Raw genomic sequence first — 25,193 nt, forward strand, 5'->3', positions numbered from 1 at the left:
TTTGGGGCTCCCTACAATATTACGTGGACTTCGTCACTTTTTAAGGTACATCAAGTCGCTTCCTCCTCTGCTCCTGTAATAATTCATTCAGCCACTAGAGGGTGCCACCTTAGAATAAACTACAGGTAGTAACAAGCTGCTTGCACAGTCAACCTGTGCGGTTGGTTGATATTATACTGCAAGAGTGTACTGTATATTTTAGGCAAACAAAATCACTGCCAGTGAACAGTTAGCAGACATGTTCAGCATCTATGCTGATGTATAAACAGAATTTCTTGGGAGACACAGTTGAGGTCGGGGTGATGGATGAGACGTTGTGAACTTTATGCAAAAGACCAGAGTTCACGTCCTCTTTCAGAACATTACTGTACGCTTTTTTTTAAAACCACAACCAGCATTTTTTCTGAACCTTAACCAAGTGTTTGAGTTGCATAACCCTCACCAAACCTTAACCGCAGTTTATTTGCCATACCCATGATCTTTTGCTAACCTTAACCCTGCTGTAGTTGTCTTTGAACGTTATCCAGGATTTTTTGCAGAGTCATCCAACATTAATGTTCCCTCTGGCAGTACGATTGTTTTATGGGATGTCCTGATTGATGCCAGCTCTCAGCTGATGAGCCTCTTGACACAGTGTGATTAAAACTAAATGAAGCACATGGACAGTTATTTCCATTATTGATTAATCTATTAACCATTTTTAGAGTGATTTATTGCTTAGTCTATAAAATGCCAGAAAATAGTGGAAGGTTATGGGATCCTTATTTTCCAGAACAACCAACATTAGTAGGGAATGTCCAGTCGACACTTTCCATCATCCGTCCACTGAAATAATTACATCTAACTCAGCCGACCTCTCATTTTTCTACTGCTTTGAACTGATTGTCTCTGCAGATCAATTTGTCTGATACGCCTTCTAATGGGTGGGAAAGCTCTAAGTGACCATGAACAATGATTTTCAGAATATTTCCCATGACTGCAACATTTCCCCCTTCTATTATGTGTGTGCCCTTTGGCTAATGTGAGTGGAGCTGTGTAAAGTGTCTAACGCCTTTGCCCTCTGGTGTCATTCATCCTCATTTCAGCATCATTTGATGTGTTCACTATTATATTTCTAGGAAGAGGTGTTTTCAGTGATACCGTCAGTGCAGTCTTACCTTGTGCAACTATTTTCAGTGAATACAGATTACTGGCAAATGTGATTATTGTGGTTTCTTGTCGTGATGTTCAGATGGCCCCCATGGGATAGAGTTTGGTTCAATGATAACCAAAACAACAAACCACAAAATCAGTTCACTCTGGTCTCAGTGAACAACGTCCACAAATGACGACACACAACGTGAACAAAGCCTCACAGTGGTTTGAAAACAACACAAACGCGATCCGATGAACCAAAATAACCTTCAAATACCAGACCCTGACACCAGCGATCTGAGAGAGCGGACTGTCTCTTCATGAAGTATGGGAGGAAAACTAGAAGATGAGGAGAGAAAAGAGTAGCAGGGGGATAAAGGGAGAAAAGGAGTGTTTGATTGTGTGTCTTTGCTTATGTGTCCTTTGGAGCATCCCCAGGCCTGTCTACTCTGTTCTCTCAGCGGGCCGAAGCCGATCGGTTCCGCGCTGTGAGCCTACATGGTTTTAGCCAGGGCCGGCACAGACAGACAGCTGCTATTAAACCCTGATTGTTTCAGGTTCACAGGGTGTGAAAGGGTCTGATTGAGGGGCTGTGATCCCAGTGAGGGTGGTCTTTCTCCCCCCCTCTCTTCTCTCCCTCCTCCCCCCTCACCTCCCTCTCACTGGAAGGTGGGAGGAGGGTGTTGGGGAGGAGGATTGGTGAGGGGGGGGGGGGGGGGTTGCAGGGCATCACGTGACACATGTTTCTTGCTGAGCGGACCAAAATGGAATCTGGACAAAAACACACCACTTGTTGCTGCCTGCCTTTGGGTACCAGTGTGTCACGTAACTGGCGGCCAGTACACAGAAATCAAACATTGTCCACATTATTGATGCCAGAGAGAGCCACAAAGAGTCCATGTATGTTGCAGTAATGCGTCTCTTAATGAACAACTGTCATCTCTCAGATTACCTCTGCTTTGTATGTCGCTTAAGTGAACAGATTAAACATACAATCCACCTTAAAATCCTCAGCTACATTTGTTTATCAGGGTTCTTGCACCATTTTTAAAATAAAATTCAAAGCTTTTTAAGACCTCAACAAATATAATTCAAGTCCCAAAACAGTTTTGAAACAGTTTCTTTGATGGAAAGGAGAGATAATGTATTGAACCCTACTCTGGAAAAACAAAACTTTTCCATTACTTTGTTCAGTGCTGTGACTACTGTCAATTCAAACTTTTCCATTCAAACAAGGTGTAGATTCAGGGAGGGCGTCCCCCTCAATAAAAACATGTAAGTAGCAGAGGTCTTTTATTTTGAAATTCAAGACCCTTCCTCCATACATTGATGCAGAAAAATTCTCAAGAATGAAGGAAATTAAGTGTTTAACACTGAAAAAGTTCCAGGGGGAGGACCCCAAACTCCCATTTCACATGCTTCCCATAACACTGAAATTAAACCTACGCCCTTGCAAATAGTTAACCAATCAGAGAACAGATCAAGCATAACAATAAGCTATATAATAAAAGTCGTCAGAACAGCCTGTCCCAAGCCAAAAACGTTCTGTATGAATTACACCTTGCATCCACTGGTGCCACACACCTCCAAAAGTTATCTCGCCTCAACCATCAACACTGCAGATTTAATACGTGCAGCTAATTTACGGTACATTTTAAGACAATTTGTGACCTTAATTATCTTGATTTTATTTTAAAGCTTTTTAAGGAGCCACGGGAGCTCTTACTTCTACTGGCCTAATGGGAGAAGGAATTCATGCCACCACATTCAATTGTATTCAGCCTGATAGAGACTTATCAGCGCTCTGATAAACCACATCAGTCCTCTCCTGTGACTGGACAGGAGGACAGTTGCTTCCTGTATGGTCTGTTTGTTTAAGAGCATTCCCATTAAGGAGCCTTTTGGCCTTAACACACTTGATAAAGACCAGGGAGGGTGAGGAAGCTCCCCTGCCGAGCTTTTCACACGTGGCCAAAGGACAAGTGCACTTTCCTCCCTTCAAAAACTCTCCCCCGTCTCAACCTTGAGAACGGCCCGAGTGCTTCTCTGCAAAAAAATCTGTACTTGATTGTATTTTCTGTTTTCCTGTAATCAAACAAAATGTCTGAGGTGCTTACACGCTTAATTTCCACCTCACACGAGACAGTTACAACTGCTGAGCACACTTTTTTTTACCTCTTGTCCGGTGTTATCAATTAAAAATGTAAATAATACAACAATTATTTGACACATAATCCACCATTTCACTTAAAAACTTCCCAAATAAATCACCGACTTCTATTCTTATGTTTTGATAGATCTACTAAAGACCCTTTGTGGCTTACAAATACACTCACTCTGGGTATGTGAGTGTGTCTGTGCAAATACTGTTTAGGGAGGTTGTGAGTTTGTGTGCTCAGCACTTCTCACTGTCACTGTGGAATAAATAAGTGTTTGGCTCTTCTATTGAGTCCAGTGTTGACGCTCTTCAGTGCAGGGCCACTACATGAAGACCAGCAGCCTAATCTTCCCACATTAGCAGCTACAGTCATCTCTTATAGAGATATAATTAGATTAGATTCAATAATCTATGTCAGATTAGAGATGGATTATGGGAGGCTTCAGTGCGTGTTTATTTTAGTCAAAAGAAGGGACAAAAATGCTGCAAAACATTAATTTGAGACATTATTTCATGGGCTGATGGGGCAGTTACAGGAGTTTTCCTCCTCCTGATGCCTCACACAGCGCTCAGTGATGGTGTTTTGTGGGTGTCCCAACAGAAACTCACATTTGGAAAAGATATTGGCACCTTAAGTATTTCAGGTTACAAGAAACAGCTGTTCTCGGGTGGCCTTGCGACCCTCGGCTGTGCCAGATGATTTTTTAAACTGGGCTTGTAGTCAGACCTCTAAAATAAGCACTTTCCCCCCGAGAGATAAACGTATGTGAAGGCAGGAAAATGTACATTTACTGATGTCTTAACTCGTTCCTGGCAGCAGTGTTCCTCACATCTCAACAGATGGATAGGAAAGGCAGGATCAGCGCTACTTTGCATGGGGAGGAATGAATCCACAAAAACCGGCGTGAGGCAATACGCACTTAAGTCGGTTAGTAGAAATATTATGCAACTTAATCACTGAAATCTTGAGTGTACAGGGAGTGTAAAGCAGCCTAATTAATTTAAATCAGTGCTTCCAATGCGTAAAAATCGCGCACAATCATCTGGAGCGATAAATCCAAAAGAGGGCTTACTAAGAGGACTTCAGTAATAACACAAGTTTTTCCAACTTCAGAAAGTCAGACAGTGATTATGCTGGTGCCGAATAATTAAACACAACCCTCCAACTACAGATAAACTCGTAATTAAGCTTTTATCAGTGGTCGCCCGTGATTTGAAAAGCGAATATGAATCACCATCACTCACCTCAGGTTAATGCAGGAACATTCAGCATGAAACTTTTTGACTTGAATCCCAGAGTCCTTGGAAGAGCTCAGAGTGTCCAAGGACTGCGAGAGTCTGAGTTTCCAGTAAAGCCTCCCTTCTCCTCTCCTTTTCTCTCGACTTTCTGGCACAGACGCGCTCGGATGGAGATGACTGGATTCTTCACAGAAACCGACACTTTATCCTGTTTTCAGCAGCGCTTTTCCATCGCGTTTTCGCTTCAGAGTCACTTTACGCAAACGGTGACAAAATTGAACCCCATGTTCGGGCTATGGAGTCCCTCAAAGCGCCCTGGAGTTGGCTGCACAGCCAATGCGGGAATGCGCACCCCCTTCTCCTCCTCCCTCCCTCCCTCCCTCCCTTTCTCCACAGTCTGTGGACCACCCCGAAACAGGAAGTTCACTTTTTGTTTTTCTTAAAAAAGGACCATGCTGCCTCAGTTTTCCCTCAAAGTTAACATGCACTGCAGATTATCCACTCAGGCTGATATACGTTCACTCCTGCGCCTTTTGGTCATTGTGAGTAAACACAAACACATTTACAGCGATATAGTTAAGTTATATAAAGACATTACAGCATGCATGTGTTTATGAAATACTTGTATGGACATGGCTGCGTCTATATAAAGTGCGCTCCTATCTAGTAATTAGGATAATCTATCTATAAATGTTTTTGTTTACTTTAATAGTGTAACTTCATAGCAGCTTCTCGGACAGCGTGTGTGGCTGGCTACGTGTGGGGATGCTGCGGATTGCTGCGCCTTGCCAGTAAAATCCACCACAAAACCTGGACTGGAGTCGAGTCTGCAGCTCAGGACCAGGACCAGAGCCACAAGTCTAAGGCATTTTATGTCTCTCTTATATAGAGAACATACATTCATGCAATATCTGTACAAATTAAACAGCCAGGGATACAAATAAATAATACATTTGTATATAAAGTTATTCTTGTAGGTCACTGTGGACTAAGACCCTGTGGTCCTAGACTCCCAGGGTCTTAAAAGGACAGTCGACCCCATAATCAAAAATGCAAATGTTTCCTCTTACCTGCAGTTCTGTTTATCAGTCTAAATCATTGTGGTGTGAGTTGCAGAGTGTAGGAGACATTGACTGTAGAGATTTCTGCCTTCTCTTGACTATAATGGAACTAGATGGCACTCAGCTTGTGGAGCTCAAAGTACCAAAAAAATACATTTGAAAAACTCAACAAACGCAGCAAGAAGTGTGCATCTACTGCTACCTCACCTAGCACCACTGAGTTAGCTAACATTACAGCTCAGCTGAGGAGGACGCATTGGTGTTTACACTTTCTGCTGTCACAAGCGCGAGCTTGTCATTCATGAGTAGATGCTTCCTCCTGCATGGCGATACATTCAGCCCGTGTAGTTCGCAACAAGGTCTGTGGATTATCTTGAGTAACCTGGTCATGATTTCTAGAAAATGACATATTTTTTTTGGTACTTAGAGAACCACAAGCCCTCTCCCCAGCGATGCTTTCCGGCTCCTCCTGGGGAACCCCAAGGCATTCCCAGGCCAGACAAGATATGTAATCCCTCCAGTGTGTCCTGGGTCTACCCCAGGGCCTCCTACCGATGGGACATGCCTGGAACACCTCTAATGGGAAGTGGCCAGGGGGCATCCTGATCAGATGCCCGAACCACCTCAACTGACCCCAACTGAAGGAGTAGCAGCTTTACTGTGCTGCCATCTAGTTACATTATATTCAAGAGAAGGCCAACATCTCTAAGGCCGAAATCTCCAACACTCTGCAACTCAACTCAGATGTGTATTTTTGATATGGGGTGAACTGTACCTTTTACAATTCGTGTGTCAGTTATTTGATTAATTTCAAATTTGCACCATGAAACGCAAAACCAACTGAAGCAGGTCATGCGTTTACAGTAATGGAGCCCTGTAATGTAGCTCTAACCCCAGCACTATTCTAGTCAATATTTTTCTCTAGTATTTTTTTGATCATAATAATGTGCTTAACAAAATTATGACAAACTAGTTGGCACATACAGAACCTGAAGCCAGTTAGCATTACTCCAGCACTGGAGTATAAAGTGGTTTCCCAGTCTGTGTGTAATGAGACTGCCATGTGTACTCTGCTCTGTTGAACTGTCGTTAAAGGAGCTCTATACGGTATTTAGAGCCTATGATTCAGAGGTTGTCTGCACACGGCTCTCAACATGGAGGTGGCTGAGCCAGTGGCTACTAGCTAACGGTGATAATAGCACAAACGATGCTAAATACCACAGCTGAGCTAACAGTGTTAACCAGGGGGAACCAGAGGGGTGGGCACTATGCTTCCATGACAACAACCTCCCGATTGAGCGGTAACCAATGTATGAGTGCATTTTATAGTGGCAGCGATTAGCTAGCTGGTGGGACAGAGACATGCACTAACATGGACGTACGGCCAGACTGTCTACCACAGCAAAGAACAGAGAAGCTCGGATTACAACACACAGAGGGAGCGTGACCTTATTCTCTGTTTAGGATGCCATTACTTCACTATGTCTTTACTCTTTAGTGCTATATTAATGCTCTAAATATCAATTAGTGCTTCTTTAATGCAAACTTGGAAGCAAGGCAAGGCATAGGCTATGTAGACATCCCCTGTTCCTACAGACAGTCAGTCAGTACACAAGTGAATTATCATGTTTTTTTGGGCCCCTTGAGTGATTAAGTGTGTGTGGCTAGACGACAAGTTCGTCTCAAGGTGAGGCAGTTTTGTGTATTTATAATGTGTTGTCTATTATATTATAAAATGCTGTAACTCATACTCAGTCCAGACTAATGTGGTTTCAGACATTAGCAGGCTCCAGTGTTATTACCCCTGTCTGTGTTATTCATCATTGTCTGTATTTGTGGTGTTGGCACTTCGACTGGGGATCATATTACGATGCTGTTGTTTTTGTAGTACTGTCGCATACAATACGGAGGTAATCAGGAGTTAGTAGAGATAAAATGCGAGGGCGTCACAAGGAGTTGTGGTTAATATGCAGTTTGAAATGTTCCACTGTTGCTGCGTCTGCCATTTGCAATTTGTGTTTTAGGTATATACAGCATGTTGATGTCATTAGCTGACCTTACTTGATGCTGAACTGCTGCCATCGGTGCAGGGAGTGTGAGTCAGCTGTGAGAATTAAATAATATTAATAATGTTAAGCATACAGTCTATAACTGCCAGGTGACGTCCCTGTGTCTGTAGTCTCTAGACGACTCTGTCAGCTTGGAGAGATTGTTTTCCACAAAGAGAAAAATATCTACATTTATGATTCACCCATATTAAAAAATAACACTTCTTGTATTTATCTATGCAGATATTAAGTAGAAAAATATGTATTTTTGTAGCTGACCTTCTAAAGAAGTATATTTAATATTTAGACCCGCATGGACAACAAAATTAAGTATTTGAGGCGCAGTAGGTTTTGCAGCAACTGTTATTGCTAAACAAATATTAAAATTAATGTAAATGGATTTTAGGAGTTATAATTACATGAAAAGTAAAAGTTAATCTCATAAAACTGTGAAAGCCTGCTATATTTATTAAACAGTAGTGATAAAAAGGGATTTGATAGCACAAGTAGAGTAACCAGGATGAGATGAGAGTTTCAGTCCACATTAAAATAATACATCTACACTTTAAAGCAACAATGAAAGCTGATTCAAAGTGCGAACAGTTGGTGACCTGAACCGAGGCAGGAGTCCATTGAGAACATACGGCCAGTGGTTAAATCAGATTTTGTCAATGAGAGTCGTGGGCTTTAGTCCTAATATAGCTGCCGCTGTAGCAGCCAAGCGGGGAAATCTTGGACGTAAATCAGCCCACAGATGCTGGAGCCATATGCTTCATCTGACTGCGGACAGAATCCAACACAGGCTTCAGTCCAGATTATCAATGGGAGGAGATTAAAGGTGAAGCAGCAAATCCAGTGAGACTAAGTATAGACGGTCTCGTTGGATGGTGTGTAGTATAATATATGAGAGTATATAAAGTACTTTAGAGAGAGAAAAAAAGTTTAGACTGAAAATGCGTTCAATAGTATTGAATAGATATTTTCACTCAAGGATTTAAAGCTGTTCTCTGAAAGATGAATGATAGACTGTTATTAAATGATTACTTTGTCCACTTGGGGGCAGCAGCACAGGTTTGACACAGTTTTATTACCTTAGTTGCAAACAGTTGCTTATTTACCCATCCACCAAGCCATCATTTGTATGGGGGGCCAGTATGGGTAGTAAATGGGTTGAAAATTGAGCCCTATATTGACCCCATTTCAATTGCCCATGTTGATGGCTTTACTTGAGTGGGCCCCACATGGTTATGCTAGTGCTGTCCGGGTACCAAGTGGGAATGGGCCCAAAAATAGGCATCTCATCTGGGGCCCACTTGGGTAAACTGGAATGGGACCAATATGGAACCCATGAACAATTCCATGTAGGGCCCATTTTTCAGCCCATTTACTAGCCACATGGGCCTCACATACAAATGTTGGCTGGGCAGCAGCCACAGAGCAACATTAGTATTTATTTAAAGCTGTGTTTTCGTCCTGGCAAATGTAAGCCCACGCTAAAAACCCCCTCACCTCACCTGAGCTCTTTTTGGTCTCCTGCAGGAAATATATGACTCTTTAGCTGCTAAATGCTCCACTATGTTCACCAGCTCTGCAAACTATATCTGTCTGTTGTGTGGTGCTGGACAGGTGATGGACAGTTGGTTTCATAGAGCAAACGAGGTTACAATGACATTGTGGGTCAGGTCTGTCTAAAGAGCATTTCACATCTGAAAATATCCAGTCAACTGAGCCGCTTCTTTTTTTTAAATGACAATTAAAGGAGCAGTGTGTAAGATTTAGGGGGATTTAGTGGCATCTAGTGGTGAAGATTGCAGACTGCAACCAGCTGAAACCTCTCCAGGTTAGAATTTCTTTTAGTGTTCATTGTTTAGGAGGTTTTTATCAGGAGCCAAATTATCTGCAGAGGTCTCTTCCTCTCCAGAACAAACAGTGCAAATGATTTAAACAGATAAAAACACTAAATAAAGCGGTTTCAGGTTATAAAATCTGTGTTTTCAGATGCTGCTCCTCGCAAAGGGAGTGCTAACTACGATGGCTGACATTAAAACACAAATGGCCCTATCTAGAGCCAGACTTTGGTTTGTCTGTTCTGAACGACTATAGAAAAAGTGGCATTGCAACATGGCGGACTCCATGGACAAGGAACCGCTCCCTATGTAAATATAAACGGCTTATGCTAAGGAAACAAAAATACAACATTTCTTATTTTTAGGTGATTATACACTGAAGAGAACATGTATGTTACATTCCATGTCTGCTTATATATCCCCCTAAATCCTACACACTGGACCTTTAATAAGTTGATCTGTTTATCAAAAAATATTGATCGCTGCAGCTTTAAAAACCAAACAAGAATGAAACAAAAATCAAACTGCAACTTTAGCATTCCTTACCCAGAGGAAATATTGCTGTGTTTTCCAGCTGTATTTCTAAAAAATAAATAACCATGCAAAGACCAAATGCACATCTCAGTGAAGTCTAGAGTGTACAGGTGAATGGGACAACCATTAGATGTCTTCCTCCAAAGCTGATAGAGAGCTTACTGTGAGAGACAGATTAAAGAAAGCTAAAGCAAAAAGGTTTTCACCATGCCATTCAGTTCAAGTGAACACGAGAGCTGTAAATGAGATGATGCTTCACTACTTATCACTTTATTTCTGCGAACCTGGCTAAAGCATATTAACACAAAAGCTTTTACTGTCAGTCAGAAGCTGTTAGATGGTGTTGGTCATTGCTTGTACATTTACTTAATCTGCTGATTTATATACAGTGTATTAATATGTAAATGAGATATTTCCACAGTTGTTTTGCCAAAATATAGATGTAACATAAAGCACAAACAGTGCTTTAGCTTGCTAATAAACACAGTAGTATTTCACAGTAGAGAGAATTCACTCTCTACCGAGAGTAAAAGAAAGTGTTATTCAGAGGGCGAAGGAGCATCCAGGTTTAGAGTATTTAAGGCCACGAGAGGATCCAGAGAAACAAGCGCGTTAGCCAAGTGAGAGGAAGAGAAAGCATCTGTCACTAAGACTCGGGGCAGCTGGACACCATTCCCCCATGCAGCAAAATCCACAAAATCTTTTACAGGATTTGTTTTTCCATTGCAGATGGTCCTTTGCACATGTTTTCTTCCCATTGGTCCGGGGTCTCAGGCTGACAGTGCTGCAGCCCTGCAGGTACAACATATAAGGGCGCTCTCTGCCTGCACCAGGTTCCACCTCAGGCCCTGCACACTGAAGAGAGTAAACCTACACAGCACAAGAAGAGGAGCATCTCTCCATGAATGCTGCACACCTTCAGTCACTGCAGGACAGGTAAGGGCTGCACAGAAATCTTATTGTAGTTCATCAAGGAATTGAATGCACTCTTCTTTTAGTGCAGCTGTGTCTGCAATGCATGCACACATTTAAATAATTTAAATTTGCACAGCCGCTTGCATGTTGCAGCATGTATTTGTGATGCATATCCTACATTACATGGTAGGGTTGCACAGGGAAACTTCAGCATAGCATTTATAACATGCATTTGCTTAGTTGAATTGTGACATTAGCATTTCAAGAGTTTTGCATCCAAAATAGACAAACGTATTACACCCTATATTTAGACTGTTGGATAAAATCTTATGCCCTGTCTTTTATTTAGGGCATGCCCTAAAATTGGAAAATAAGTGTCAACATAATAGATGTGAGTAAAGCTTGTGATTTTTTTTATTATATTGGAAATAGCTAGATCTAATTTGAAATTTGATAACATTTTGATCACTCAGAGTAGGCAATTAGTCTACGAAGTATCTGTCTGAAGATTGATGAATGTTTAAAAATGATAAAATGAGATTCTGTGATACATACTGATTTGTTAACATAACTAACCAAAGCTTTGTTTTTCCCAGTTGACCACAATTTAGTCTCCAAATACATCTGCTTTTACTTAAATTCTGTACTTTTTTTTTTTTAACCTCCACTAATGTGTTTCATGGACTTTTAATCGTATATGTTGTTGGGACTTTGCCCCTAACATGGTGAAGTTAATTTGGCTTAAACATCTCTTCTGTATTTGTGTACTGGTGCAATATTTTATTTATAACAAAGGGATATCTACTGTAGATAAATAGACATTTTAATAACAGAGACTGAAGTGTAAATGGAGCGGGTGTGAAATGTTTTACAACATTCTCTGATAGTACTACTACATGCTGTCCTGTCACAAGTCAGTGTAATCCACTGTATTGTTTTGAACGGATTATGTACACTAGACTGTAAGACAATTTAGACTAGGGATAGTCTGGGTGAGGACACTTTACCTGAAGGACACCATCCAATTTTAACAGAAATACAGCCATTATGTGTTTGAAACACTGCAAAATGTTGATGTTAGTTACGCATTCTCTTTGCCGTTTTTGACAGAGTTCCAAAAAAAAAAGTATCAAACAGTTGAATATGGATCAAATGAAGAGATCATATTATATATTTATATCATGTACAAACACTTAATTGTTTCCCTGTAGAGCCATTTCTGTCATGCTACATGTGTGCCATATGTCAACAGTCTGTTTACAGACACATCAAGTAAATGCAAATTGTATTCTTTAACATGCAATGAATACATGCAATAATAGCACTCCTGTGTAAATGACCATGTAAATGTTTCATTTTGCTTCTTCATGCTTTCAATTGAAAAAGGATTTTTTAAAATGGCTTGTGTTGGCTTCACTGCCACCAGAGGGCAGCATAATACAAGTCTGAGAACAGAGTACACCAAAACACCATGAAAACAGTGATGTCCTATGTACAGTCTTCACCATTAGAGAGCTCTGTACTCACAGGAGATGACATTGTCACTTAGGGCATATACAGTGTGTACACATCCTCCATATAGTCATGATATTAAATACATATGTGTATTGAAATCAACTGCATGCTTTAATAGATACACTTTATCTTATGTGACATATTGAAGCATTTGATTCATGATTTGTGCATTTGTTTTATTCTCTCCCAACAGTTTGATGAAGTCTGGCAACAAACAGAACCACAAATGTAAGAAATTTTAATCACTATAACACATTTACTGCACACTTTTAGCCTTGATTTCCATAATTGTAGAGTCAAATGTCAGAATGTTTTGTTTTTAATTCATATTTACCTCTGTTTACAGACATGTCCTGCATCATCACGTGTACGCTGCACGCCTGCCACTTTCATCAGATGGACAGAATTCACATCATCCCAGCAAATACTGTTGTATGTGACAGGAGAGACATTATCAGTGTTTTTTTTGGTCCTGGGTTAGGTATGTATGCAATAAAATATCTCCAAATCTAACCTATATTTATATACTGTACTATATACCTCTGAAGTGTGTCAGCTTGGTTAAAATGCTGAACTAAATGAAGTATATTTGTATGTTCACATGTGCCATCTGGCTATGATCAGAACCCAGAATATGAACAGCTGCATCATGGACCTCATATAAGGTTAATCAATAAAAGAGAAACTTCCTGTATTCTATATCCACTGTTATAATGCATTTGAAAATTAAAATCTTTGCCTATTCTAATCAGTATTTTAATCCAGAGAAAAAAATCTGACCTACTTTCACCATGATTAAGATAAGCAACACTTGCACACCTAAAGTAACATTGTTGTGTGTGATCGTGATAATTAGGTCAGGCAGGCTAAAGCAACAAACATCACCATATTAAACTATACTTCGTAATTTACTCATTTTATCTCATCCAGCATGCACTCAAAACTCTTTACATCTTGGCCGTTACAAGCTGTCACATTAGTCGCTGGCATACAATAACCTGATTGAATGGATTCTGTTTAGTCTCCCTTGACAGAATTAGGTCCCCGCAGGAAATTGTGTGTGGTAAGACCTGAGTGAAGGTTAAGGTGGAACAGCAAGGACTGTGACAGTAATTCCCTGAGCTGTGCTCGTGGAAGCTCCTGTTGGATCATGAACTACTTAAATCCAGCAGCCCCTGTCCTCATTGTGGCACTTCCTCTAAACCCACCTGTTTACAAAAGATACTGGACTTCAAAGCTAAAGAGTTTTAAAGGGAATAGAAAGATTATTAATTGTACCCGACGATCTCAAAGTTTAATTTATAAATTTTGAGTTGTTTTTGTTGTTGTCAGGTCAGAGTTTCACATATTTTCAGTGCCACTGTGTGTAGAATTTAAAAATTAAACTGACTTTGGCTCCTTCCGATGGCAGTACCAAAAAAGTGACAGACATCTACGCCCCCCTCTCACCCTCAGATCAGACCAAAAAGATATGAGCTGAAAGTCAACACAAACTTTGCACCGATGTCTGTTAGGACTGTCCTATTTATCAGAATAATCTGAAACATGCTGTAATCACATTGAAAATGTCACATGTGGAGGCTTTAAGGGAGAATTTAGTCATATTTCTGTATTCTGTCATTTTGGTAATTTGGTTCACGGGCTGCTCAAATTCAGAAACAGTCCTAAAAGCATCTAAAACACATTCTTTCAATGAAATAAACACTCTGCAATGGCACAAATATGTTTAGTAATGTCCTGACTCCTGGCAGTTTTACTGACATTTGGAAAAGTCAACAGCAGTGTCTCTTTCCAGAAATCATGACCTGGTTACTCAAGATAATCCACAGACCTTGTTGTGAGCAGTTTCATGTAGGAACTATTTCATTTCTACTGAATTACACCTGCTAACCTTATCGAAGGAAGGAAGGAAGGAAGAGTGCATCTACTCATGGACAAGAGGCTCACGCTTGTGACAGCTTGAGATGTTAACATTAATGGCAACCTCCTCAACTGTCTGACCTGCTGCATGTATACGTTTGTAATGGTTTTGGGTCCATGTAGCTCTTTGGAGTTAGACGACAGGCAGAAACTCACTTCTACACGAGTGTGGGATTTCACAAATGCTCGTCGTTTATTTTTATGTCAACTTAATAAACACTCCAACCTTACCAAGCCCGGTTGTACGGCTACTACGATTTCATACATGAACAGAATAGTCACCACACGTACTTACAATCATCACTGTTGTGTTGAGAGACAAAAGAAAAGCAGGAGCACATGGGTATCCGTCCGACCAGCGTTGCTGTTAAGCAACACAGTATACACCATGTTAAAGGCACGTTTCATATATTCGGCTGTTACACGTTTCTAGTAGGACACTTAGGTCGGCCAATCACGGCCTATTGGCAGTTCCTCGCACTAGGCTCAGAACTAGAGGTGACTGGGCCTTTGAGTCCATTGCGCCCAGATTGTGGAATGCCCTCCCACAGAATTTGAGAGCCGCAGCATCTGTTGAAGTTTTTAAGAAGCACCTTAAAACCTACCTCTATAGGCAGGTATTCTTCAACTTGTCTTAAGTGATTTAGTTTTGCTAACTGCTGCTGTTTCATTTTGTGTCTCTGTATGTTTGTATGTATGTATTCTTGGTTCTCTCTGTGAGAAGTGCTATACAAATAAATTTTACTTACTTACTTACTTACTTACTCAACAGTTGAGCTAGCAGTAGATGCACGCTGTCGTTGGTTGGTGCATTTTGGTGGGAAAATAAAAGTTCATACATGAAACTGCTCCCAACAAGGTCTGTAGATCATCTTGTAAATGTATTCTATTCTTTCTTCTTTTTTTCATGCTTTGAGCACCACAAGTCAAGTGCCATCTTGTTTCATTATATTTGTGAGAAGGCAGACATCTCTACGGCCAATATCTCCAACACTCGGCAACTCACATCAAACTACAGGTAAATGGAAAAACATGTATTTTTGATCTAGAGGTGAATTGTCCCTTTAAGCTAATTGTTCTCTTGTTCTAGCCAATTATTTTTATGTAGTTAAACTGCTCTCAGAAGCACAGGTGTTGGTTGTAGCAAAAGAATAAAGCCATTATACTCTACCTATTCAGCACCAAATGGCAGACATAGTAGAACATTTAGCAGCTCAAGAATCAAAAGTTTTAGTTAGTTGAGAGTAAAACAGAGCTAAAAGAGTGTGGATCTTGGCTTACCTTCACCAGGTGGCCAGAAAGATGACTCCAAATGAATGATGATGTTGCTCTGGACTGCTGGATGTGTAAATAAGCAACTATCTGCTTATAATATCACCATGTAGCAATTTAAACAGTAACAATATGTAAAATGCTGTGTTCACTGCCCCCAAGTGGCCAAGAAATTAAGTTATTGCTAGTCTCACCACCAGACAATCAGAGATCTCCGCCTTACTTGTGAGTCTAAGTTATTGCAGGTTAACATATCTGTTCAGTGGCATCAACAGTGTATGCCTCATTTTGGAGAATTTTTATTTACAAATTTGCAGAGACTTTTGGTGAGAACTGGTCCGAGTAGCGGGGTGCCCAGGTGACAGAGACAAAATATTTGCCTGTCGCTGCAGCAGTTAAGGCCTGGACAGCAGGGCCTCTAGCTTGGCCAAGCACTCCAATAAACACAATGGTACAGAAAGCTAGTGAAGACTTATGTCCGTCACTGACTCCAGCTTTTTGGTAAGGGTGTCTGTAAAGTTGAAAGAGAATGAGCGGTCCAGGCAGAAAGCTCAGCAGAGTGGCAGAACCCTGTCAGATAAAGATGCTAAGCAATACCATTTGTATTGGTGGAGGCAGACTGTAGTCTGTGTCTTCCCAATTTTTGATGTGCCACACCTTTGTTGTTCTTTCAGCACCTTTGTTCACCTTATCTAGTCAAATGTATTAAAATCAATGGTACAAATAATGTGTTTACAAATGCAAATGGCAGTGACGTAACAATGACCATAGTCTGCTTACGTAGAGGTGGTGCATTTGAAATGGAACATGATGTACATTCAAGCAGATAGTTGACCTTTGTTGCATGTAAGCCACAGCAGCATATCTACAAACTACAAACCCTGACTGCCCGACATCTGCCCTACATGAGAACTACAAAAGATGGTTGTTGACCTGAAATGTGCTACTTCAGAAAGAGTTTTTGACTAACATCATGTCTTAACAAGTTGCCAATTGATTTGGGGCTGATCACTGCTGGTACTCTTGACTGAGTTCTGCAGTGTCCAAACTCAACCCAGCCAGTTTGGACATATAGTTAATACTGGTGCCAGATTTGGCACAATTTAGGGAGTGCAGGCTTGGGACGATTTCGGCTCTTGTTAGCAGCATTCGGACCAGGTTTGGGCCAATGTTGCCTCTCGGAATCAGTCCAGTGTACCTGGGACGATTCAGTCATGTCATTCTGCAACCATTATTGGGCTGTTGTGTTGTTGGGCACATCAGATATATGTGTTTTGAAAATGTATGTTTATGTTCTCCTTGTTTTTGACTGTTGCAGTGCCCCAAACTACATCAGGGAACTTGTCTAGGATGTTTCAGAGGCACTTGTCCAAGACTTCATTTATTGATACCTCCAGTTCTTTTCTTCCTCTGTATTGACAAGACAAGTTGCTGCTTCTCTGAGTCTTGGAGAGATGCTCAAGCAAGGTATGTACATCCATCAAATAGTCACAGGTGGTCACCATGTTGCAAAAGGTACCTTCTGGTACCCAAACTCAGTAATTCTTTGGTCAATCAAGATTAATATGTTCTCCTCAACTAAAGAAACACAAGAAACAAGCAAGGACAGGGTCCATTTGCCTACTCTGCTTGCTTTAACTTTCTTTATTGGATTGTTTGTAAATTTTTTAAATAAATTGTAGATAGCCAATGTATCAGGAGCTGCAAAAACAGTTAAGAGATCTTGCAAGTTAGCACCCAGTATGATCTCAGTACTTTTCCCATTGATCCGTCTGTTGAAGTCATCAGGTATGCCCTATTCTCTGGGTACCTTATTCATGTGGTATTCTCTTCTTGTTGAGTCTCCAAGTGGCATCTGTGTATCACCGAGTGAACTGTTGCTTTTAATTCATATGTTTGTCAAGCTTGTTTCAGGATTATATCTGTTGTCATGCCATATTTATTAGACCAAGATGGTGCCAATCTGCAGGGTGGGACTGTCTCTTGAAACTGGCTGTCCTTTTGCGGTCAAAAAGCCTTGGCTATAAGGTAAGTGCTAATCACTCCGAACATCATAAACCTGTCTCTAGATGATAGATACAAAATATTGGGGAATGATTTTGCCGTTAGGCATTGAAATAGTGCATGTTTTGATATGTTTACTCAGGCACCAACTCTGACTTCCCTCAGGCTTCATTCTTACCAAGAATTCTAAATAGTAGTATCCAGCCTGAAGATAGGTTTTTCTTGTAAATATAAGTGTTGGCAAGTAACCTCCAAAATCTGCACACTTGTAGAAATCCAAATTTTTGACCAAGCTGCCCATTGGAAGCTGAAAGGTTGGGATATTTCTGACAAGGCAGAAGTAGTGTTTTAGAGAGCTACTGCACCTTTAGTCTTAAGCCAAGATTTCCAGTCCGACAAAATAGCTTTCGTGTAAGCAGGTCCCTAAAACAGTGGCGTCTTTGACCCCCAACCATCTCTAAACACCTAAAAAGCCCAATCCCTGTCTAGTTTGCTCTGACCAGTGGCTGTTTCTTCAGGATTCTTTGAACTTCAAAGTACAGATATGTAGCTATAAGGGTTTTCCTCTGTTGATTTATGGTTGATTTTATCATTTTTATAAGACACATCTCAGGCACACGACACATAGTCCAATTAAGTTTTCAGCAGCAAGCAGAGGCAGAGAGTCAAATGCTACTGCCTAACCACGAGCAAAACAAGTTGGCAAGTCTAAATAGAGTAAGTTTGGCATGCCCAGACTCACTGCTCCCTCTGTGATATGCTCCTGACACCTTAAGAAGTGAGGTGTATGTACACCAAAATCATCTTGAAATACATTTTTATGTGTTTCACAGAGATATAACTAACAAAAGAAAGGCAACAACACAAGCATGATATGAGTAACAGTGGCTGAAGGGTAGGGTAGGGTTTATCCAAGGATACTTTTGCTACTGCACAGATTCACTTTGTGTCCTTGTGGCAAGTGTTGATCACCAGTGGCAGTACCTGGTCTGATCAGTATTCCCAAACATCAGGTGTAGTTCTGTTCACCAAAAATCTAGAAATTCCTGTGATGTATGGATGCTGTTGACGGACTGCTCCATGTGAGTATATGCGGTCCAAACTGTCATCAGTAAAGAGATCAGTCACCAGAGAGAGATGTTTGAGATATGAAACTTGTCCAGAACTACAGCTGTCATGTTTAGCTTTGTGGCTAGCAGTTTTCACTTGTGCCCTCTGCTGACCAAACTGTAAATAACCATAACAGCAGTCACTATGACCATATTTACATCTCTGGGTGCTGACAGTGTCAGGACTGTGGTAGGCAAGAAGGTCATTTGGCGATCATGACACCTCAGACAAATGTTTGTCCAGTTTTGACTACTTTAGACCCCTAAGATGGAAGTTTTCTTTCCATTATACACAATTCTTGGACAAGTTACATACTGATTATTATAAAATTGCTTTTACTGTGCAGTCCCTCAACCACCTCAACTAGTTTTTGTTTTGCTGGTCCCAAGGATTTTTGAAATTCTTGGAGTAAACGTGACAGCGTGAGTCAATGGCACGATCCCAGTAAAGCAGGAGTCAATTTAATTGGATTTTTCCCTGTAGTAAATCTGTGACCCTCAAGCTTATTACTTGAATGACGCCACCAAGAGGCAAGAACTGATGCTGAGTTTTGTAAACATTGGCAGTAAACCTGCAAATGCACTAACCTACAGAGGGGCTATCCAATGCATTTGTTGATAATAGAAGAAAAATATAGATTATATTTGTGGTAGTTAAATTTGAAATGTATTAAATATCACACCAGCACCAGGTAATGTTAAATGTATAGTCATCTTTTTGTCAGTTATTAAGAAACAGTTGTTACAGATGAATTAGTTGTAGTTAGTATGAGTTTAATTAGATTTTTTAAGATATGACAAAGTTGAAATAATGAACGTGTTATTGCTACAATGCATTTTAATATACATTTATTCAAAGTATTTTATATATATATATATATATATATATATATATATATATATAATATAAGTATTTTATATATTTCAAACTTGAAACTATTCTCTTTTTGACAGGCATTTGGCATTATCAGATTTGCCATGCCGAGTGTAAACTATGCCCAATTATTTGATCTTACAAATTTTCTAGTTGGTGCAATTTGATGCAAATATGTGCCATTTTTCAGGATACAGAATATAATTTTATTATCAAAATTATTTATACCTTGTTGAATTTTCTTTTTTCTTTTTTTTTTTTTACAACTTAATTTATTAAAGGAGGACTAAATCGAATGCCCTCTTTAACAGTGAGCAACTAAATGACAAGTAAAGCTCTATCTGAGTTCACGTAGAGGATGCCGGATATTGTTCTGTAACATGGAACCTCTGATGTAACACATAGAGATATAAGGGGTAAGTAGGTCTGTCGTAATGGGATTATCCTGTGGATTTAAAAGTTATTCGAAGTGCCAGGTACCATGTACAGCCAGCGAGCAGAGCAACAGTGCAATCAGCAATACAAATCAAGGACCTTTAAAATGGTTCTTAAGATACAAAAGGTGTTGAACTTCCAAACAAATCGTGACCCGTATTTGATAAGTGCAACCAACTGAAGATATTAGCTAATATTAGCATAATGTAGGTGTTTGGTATGTTTTCTATAGATAGATTTTATCCTTGAGTAAATTCTATATATATACTGCAACTACTGCATATATACCTTAAATATCGCCCTGCAGATAAATATTGATGAATAAATATGAAGAATATACATTTAAATTTAATAGCAGCATTAACTGTCTCATATGTGAGACTGCCATGGAGATGTCATTGTAGAAATGTCCCAGCAGTCAGTTATGCTTCACATGAACTTGCATATAGTGCACTGGTTCCCAACCTGGGGGTCCTGACCCCCACTGTGGGTTTCTAAATCTTCATGAGGGGTCACAGGGCCTTTTACAACACATTCTCACTCTGACCTCGTCACATATTGACATTTGGTCATGAACTTTCCATGTCCACATACGATGTGCAAGGTACCGTAGGTGCATTGGTTGTTGACGTTCTGGGACACCATGTCAAGTTCTGCCTGTCTTTTTTCAAAATACACTTGTTTTCACAGGAAATGTAACATTTACATACAGTCTCTTTCAAAATAAACACACTATGTCAGTACAACACTGCGTTTCCCCCTTACATTGCCAAGCACTGTTAAACTATAATGGCAACCGGCCGCATATCATGCTGCCGCCTTAAGGACGCCTTTTTTTGTTGGTTTCTGACACCACAAGTCACTGCCCAAGTGCCAGAATTTGACAACTTTGCAGTGAGACCAGGCTTGATTTTAAGGGGTGAAAGAAAACGTTTAAAAAATATACACACAGCATTTCACACAGCATTTCATTCATCTCTGTGAAGAAAACGAAATGAAATTGTTCTTTTTAAACTTAAGATTATTACTCAAGATATAAACTAAACACAGTGAAGACCTGAACATAATTTATATTCAGAGTCTTCACTCTCTGCTAAACAGCCTCATTCTGTGTTAGAAAAGCACAAAGTTATAGAGCAATAGAGCTCTAATAGAGCAAAGGCCAAGCAGTCAAGGAGAGGAAAACACTGAGTTTGTCAATGAAGCCTATTTAGTATGTATAAATCATAAAAAAAAAAAAAAACATATAAAAGTTCTTAAGTTCTTAAAAATATCAGGAAACTTTTCTCTGATGTAATATTCACAGGAAATAATCTGCTAAAAATGAATCCAAATCACGGGTTTCACTCAAACTTCCTGCAATTATTGTGTTCAGTGTTTTGGGTTAATTGTGCTGCTTATCAGTTGTTCTGTACTGCTATTATTATGCTCTGAATATAATACAAAATATCCATGAAATATGTCACTTAGTCACAGGTTGTCACTTCCCTCAGTGATAGAAAATGTGTCACTCAGGGAAAAGGTTGGTAAAGTGCATTGTACCAGCTCACCTGGTTGGCTAGTTGTCCAACATCTTAGATCACTAAATTGAATAATTGATCTGTCTTAGGGATTTAATCTGACCGAGTCAACAGCGAGTCTGACGGGACATTTGGAATCAAAACCAGCCTCACTTTTTAGGACATTTTCCTATTTGCTCTACATGTTAATGGCACAACTGCCCGAACATATGTCATAGCATGATTACTTTATAACAAATAATAATTACTGCATGTTTATGCGCTCATCCGAACACCCAGCATAACAGTGTTGGTTACTGTTTACCTGAGGACAGGTGGGGGAGAGGAGAGAGTGTGAGAGCCGTTCCTTACCAGGCTGTCCCGTCATGACACCGCGGGTGAAGAGTCTGACTGACACCTTAACCTTCCCTCAGGGATTTGTGGGATTGGAGTGGAGTGAAGGATTAGGGTTTTAGTGGCACACAGAACACAGTGGGTCTGTGGGTCAGTGTGTCACTGTATCAGTGAGTCAGTAGGCTTTTATTTTTTCCCAGAGTAGGTCAGCTATCTGCTTTCCATGAGCGCGGCCAGTGCAGTTATTTTCTGGTGTCAGAGGGTACTCACATGTACACATGTTAACACCAAATTGTCCTCATGCTCTAAAACCATCACACGTGCAGCAGCCGTTATACAAGTTGTGACATAAACAAAAGGCTTTGGGTTGATGGCAAGGCTCTGAGATTTATTCTTATTTAGTCTTATTTATTCATTTATTCACATGTTGCTGAGCAGATCCTACGACGCACTCACAGTTTGGCATCATGTAATCATTCAGTCGTAGACATTTGGAGTTGCCAGACCTGTAGATGTTTACAAGCACATGTGCTGTCCTGTAACCTGTCGCTGCGTATCTAGACATTGCAAGCTCCAATAAACATGAATGCAAGTTGCACCAGCAGGAACCAGGAACCAGAGGCAAGATAAGTTTATTTATATAGCACATTTCAGCAATAATGCAGTTCAAAGTGCTCTACATAAAACATAAAAAGTATCAAGACAAAGTGCAAAAGATACCCATTGTAAAAGGATATTTAAATACCATCAATACAAGCCAAGACGATGGAAAATATAAACAAGCTAAAGACAGGTATAAAATACACGAATGAAAGCTGCAGTGTAAGAAATCTGAAATAGGAATACAGGCAAATAACACCCAAACTATCTGCATGACTAGAAACCACTAGGTGTAAATGCTTTGTGATATGGGTGAATAGACCTTTTTTAAATTTCTTCTGTGCCAGTTTAGTGGCTGCCTCCTTCAAAATCCACATTGACTCTCCAAAAACATCACAACAGGTCACGCCGTAAAAAAGGCTCAGTTTGCAGCTAAGAAACCTTTCGTTCGTTGATCTCATAAGTGTATCCATTGCAGCCCTCGCTATCCCATAATCTGCTGTATAGAGATAGATTGATAGACTTTATTTTGGACCTTAGTGGAAGTTTGTCGTTGGCTTCTCCCAAACACAGCAAAGGTACATACAAACAAATAAAAAAAAAACATACAAACATACAATATATAAGATACAATAGTTCAAATAGGCAGGTTGCATCAATAAGTTGTATAAATGATAAAAGAGAGCACATGTTATGAAATAACAGTGTTCCCTAATGCGGTCATTCTGTGTTACTGTATGGCATAGGGACTTTTTACACGTGCTGCGGCTGGTTCTTGGGACCCAAAATTGACGGCCAGATGACAGCAGCTCAAACTCTGAGTGTAATGGACGTGAGGTATCTGCAGGCATATGTTTGACCTTCCTGCGTACAGCACTGTCAAATATATTTTAGAATTGTTTCTGTGACTTGCCTATTACCTTCCCTGCAGTCTCGGAGAGCTCATATTTGCTCCTGATATCAAGTTGCCGTACTCTGCTGTGATGTTGAACGATAAAGTGCTGGTCACTTTATTTATAGGTGACCTCTGAATTGGGACATAGTGAGGGTGCGTCGTATTTAGCAGTCTTAGGTTACTTGTCATCTACTATGCAGCTCTTTCAGAGTTATTCAAGGACATCAAACAGTCAAACTTAGCGAATAGCTGCTGAACACAGTGGAGCATTTAGCGACTAACGAACTAGACATGCTATTCGTTAATGAGCAGTTAGTTTGGTCTACTGTGTAGTCAAGTATGGCCATGATTTTGATCGACACTTGTCTTATTCCATTAGAAAAACGAAGATGAATTAATGCTAATTCACAGTTTTAGAACAGTTCATTGTCACACCAGAAGGGGGTGCCCAATACCTGGACTCTCTCAAGCCTGGAGGCCTGAATAAAGTATGTTTTCTACCAGGACTGAATGAATGGAGAGAGCTATATTCGACATTTATAGAGTCCCTAAAAACACAAGGCAAGTAGGTGTAGGAAAAATAAGCTAAAACGACCTTGAAGCTAATTACCTGTAAACAACAACAACCATAAAGGAGAGAAAAGGAGAGTTCCTCGTATGGCTGTTTGGTAGGACTGGCTGGTCGGGGCGAGAACCGGAGGGACGCAAGTGACATTTGACCAACTTTGCAGAGCAGCCAAAACCGAAATGACCATACTTTATCCTGACTTTGTTGGCTGAATTTAAGCTTTAATATTTAAACTTCAGAAACATAGATGACAATATACTGAATACATTTACTGAAAACAATATTTAAGGGAGTAAATGCCTTTTTTGGACCAATAAAGTTAAGTGTGCTCAGTTCAGCGTTGAGTCTTTCAGGTTTTGATTAATAACTCTGGATTAGTCTACAATTCACAAGTGCCCTTTTGGCAATAGAAAGAGCTCATCCCATTTTTGCCCAAAATGTCACTTAACACCTCTTTGGTTCTCACCCTCCTTTTTTTTATTAAGACAAATAACATGCACAACCTACAGCAACACACAGCACGATACACATACACATATCTATTGGTCATGTAGTCATGGCCAAACCTCCCTCTAACCAATTTAGACTTGCCATTAGCATTTTAATGATTCCCCCAAACATACACACACTCACACATATCTCCACCAATGATGTAATACATGCTGACACACACACAAACTCAGAGGAATACACATACACACAAATGTGCATTAAATAGGAGTGTGTACAGAGGTGGGTGAGCGGGCAAAAACAAATAAGAGAATGAAGTTTAGGAAAATAAATTAGAATATCAATAGTTATAATGATTGCAATAGTAATGAAAGGAAAGATTCATATAAATATATGATACATAATTCTTCATCAGCATAATGTGGTCCCGACTAGGCCGAATCTGATCCACCGGGGACACTTTGTGAGTGAGTCTGCCAGACGTTTTGTTCTAACATGTGTGTCTGTGGTGGGTCAAGATAGACCACTGCAGATAGACCTTAGTATTTTTAGATAAATAATTTTAATACAAAATATCTTAGTGACTGACAAAAAATAAATAATAAAAAATACAGAATATAACAACAGAGATTTATGGGAGTTTACAGAACATAACAAGTATCTGTTATCTGTAATTTCTTCAAGCTTTCTCAAGTAAGGACAGGACATAATATAGACACGATATAATATAGTTCCAAAGTTCATCAAGTACATCAAGCCTAT

The 25,193-nt window shown here is 40.0% G+C and overlaps 1 protein-coding gene and 1 long non-coding RNA gene across 4 annotated transcripts in view; one reads left to right on the top strand and one right to left on the bottom strand.

Moving 5' to 3' along the window:
- The window catches only part of gli1 (GLI family zinc finger 1), a 75,483-nt gene extending 70,613 nt beyond the window's left edge, over nucleotides 1-4,870 (bottom strand). For all 3 annotated transcript variants that reach the window (XM_033627397.2, XM_033627394.2, XM_078169679.1), the window contains exon 1: nucleotides 4,538-4,870. The gene's annotated coding sequence lies outside the window, so the exon portion shown is untranslated. The remainder of the gene's footprint in view (nucleotides 1-4,537) is intronic.
- A 7,933-nt stretch (nucleotides 4,871-12,803) lies between these two features.
- Nucleotides 12,804-17,672, top strand: LOC144464675 (uncharacterized). Its single transcript, XR_013492338.1, has 3 exons — nucleotides 12,804-15,389; nucleotides 16,962-17,110; nucleotides 17,590-17,672. It is a non-coding gene; the product is annotated as an uncharacterized LOC144464675 (long non-coding RNA).
- Nucleotides 17,673-25,193: the final 7,521 nt, after the last annotated feature.

Source organism: Epinephelus lanceolatus, chromosome 1, assembly GCF_041903045.1.
Source record: "Epinephelus lanceolatus isolate andai-2023 chromosome 1, ASM4190304v1, whole genome shotgun sequence".
Lineage (NCBI taxonomy): Eukaryota > Metazoa > Chordata > Actinopteri > Perciformes > Serranidae > Epinephelus > Epinephelus lanceolatus.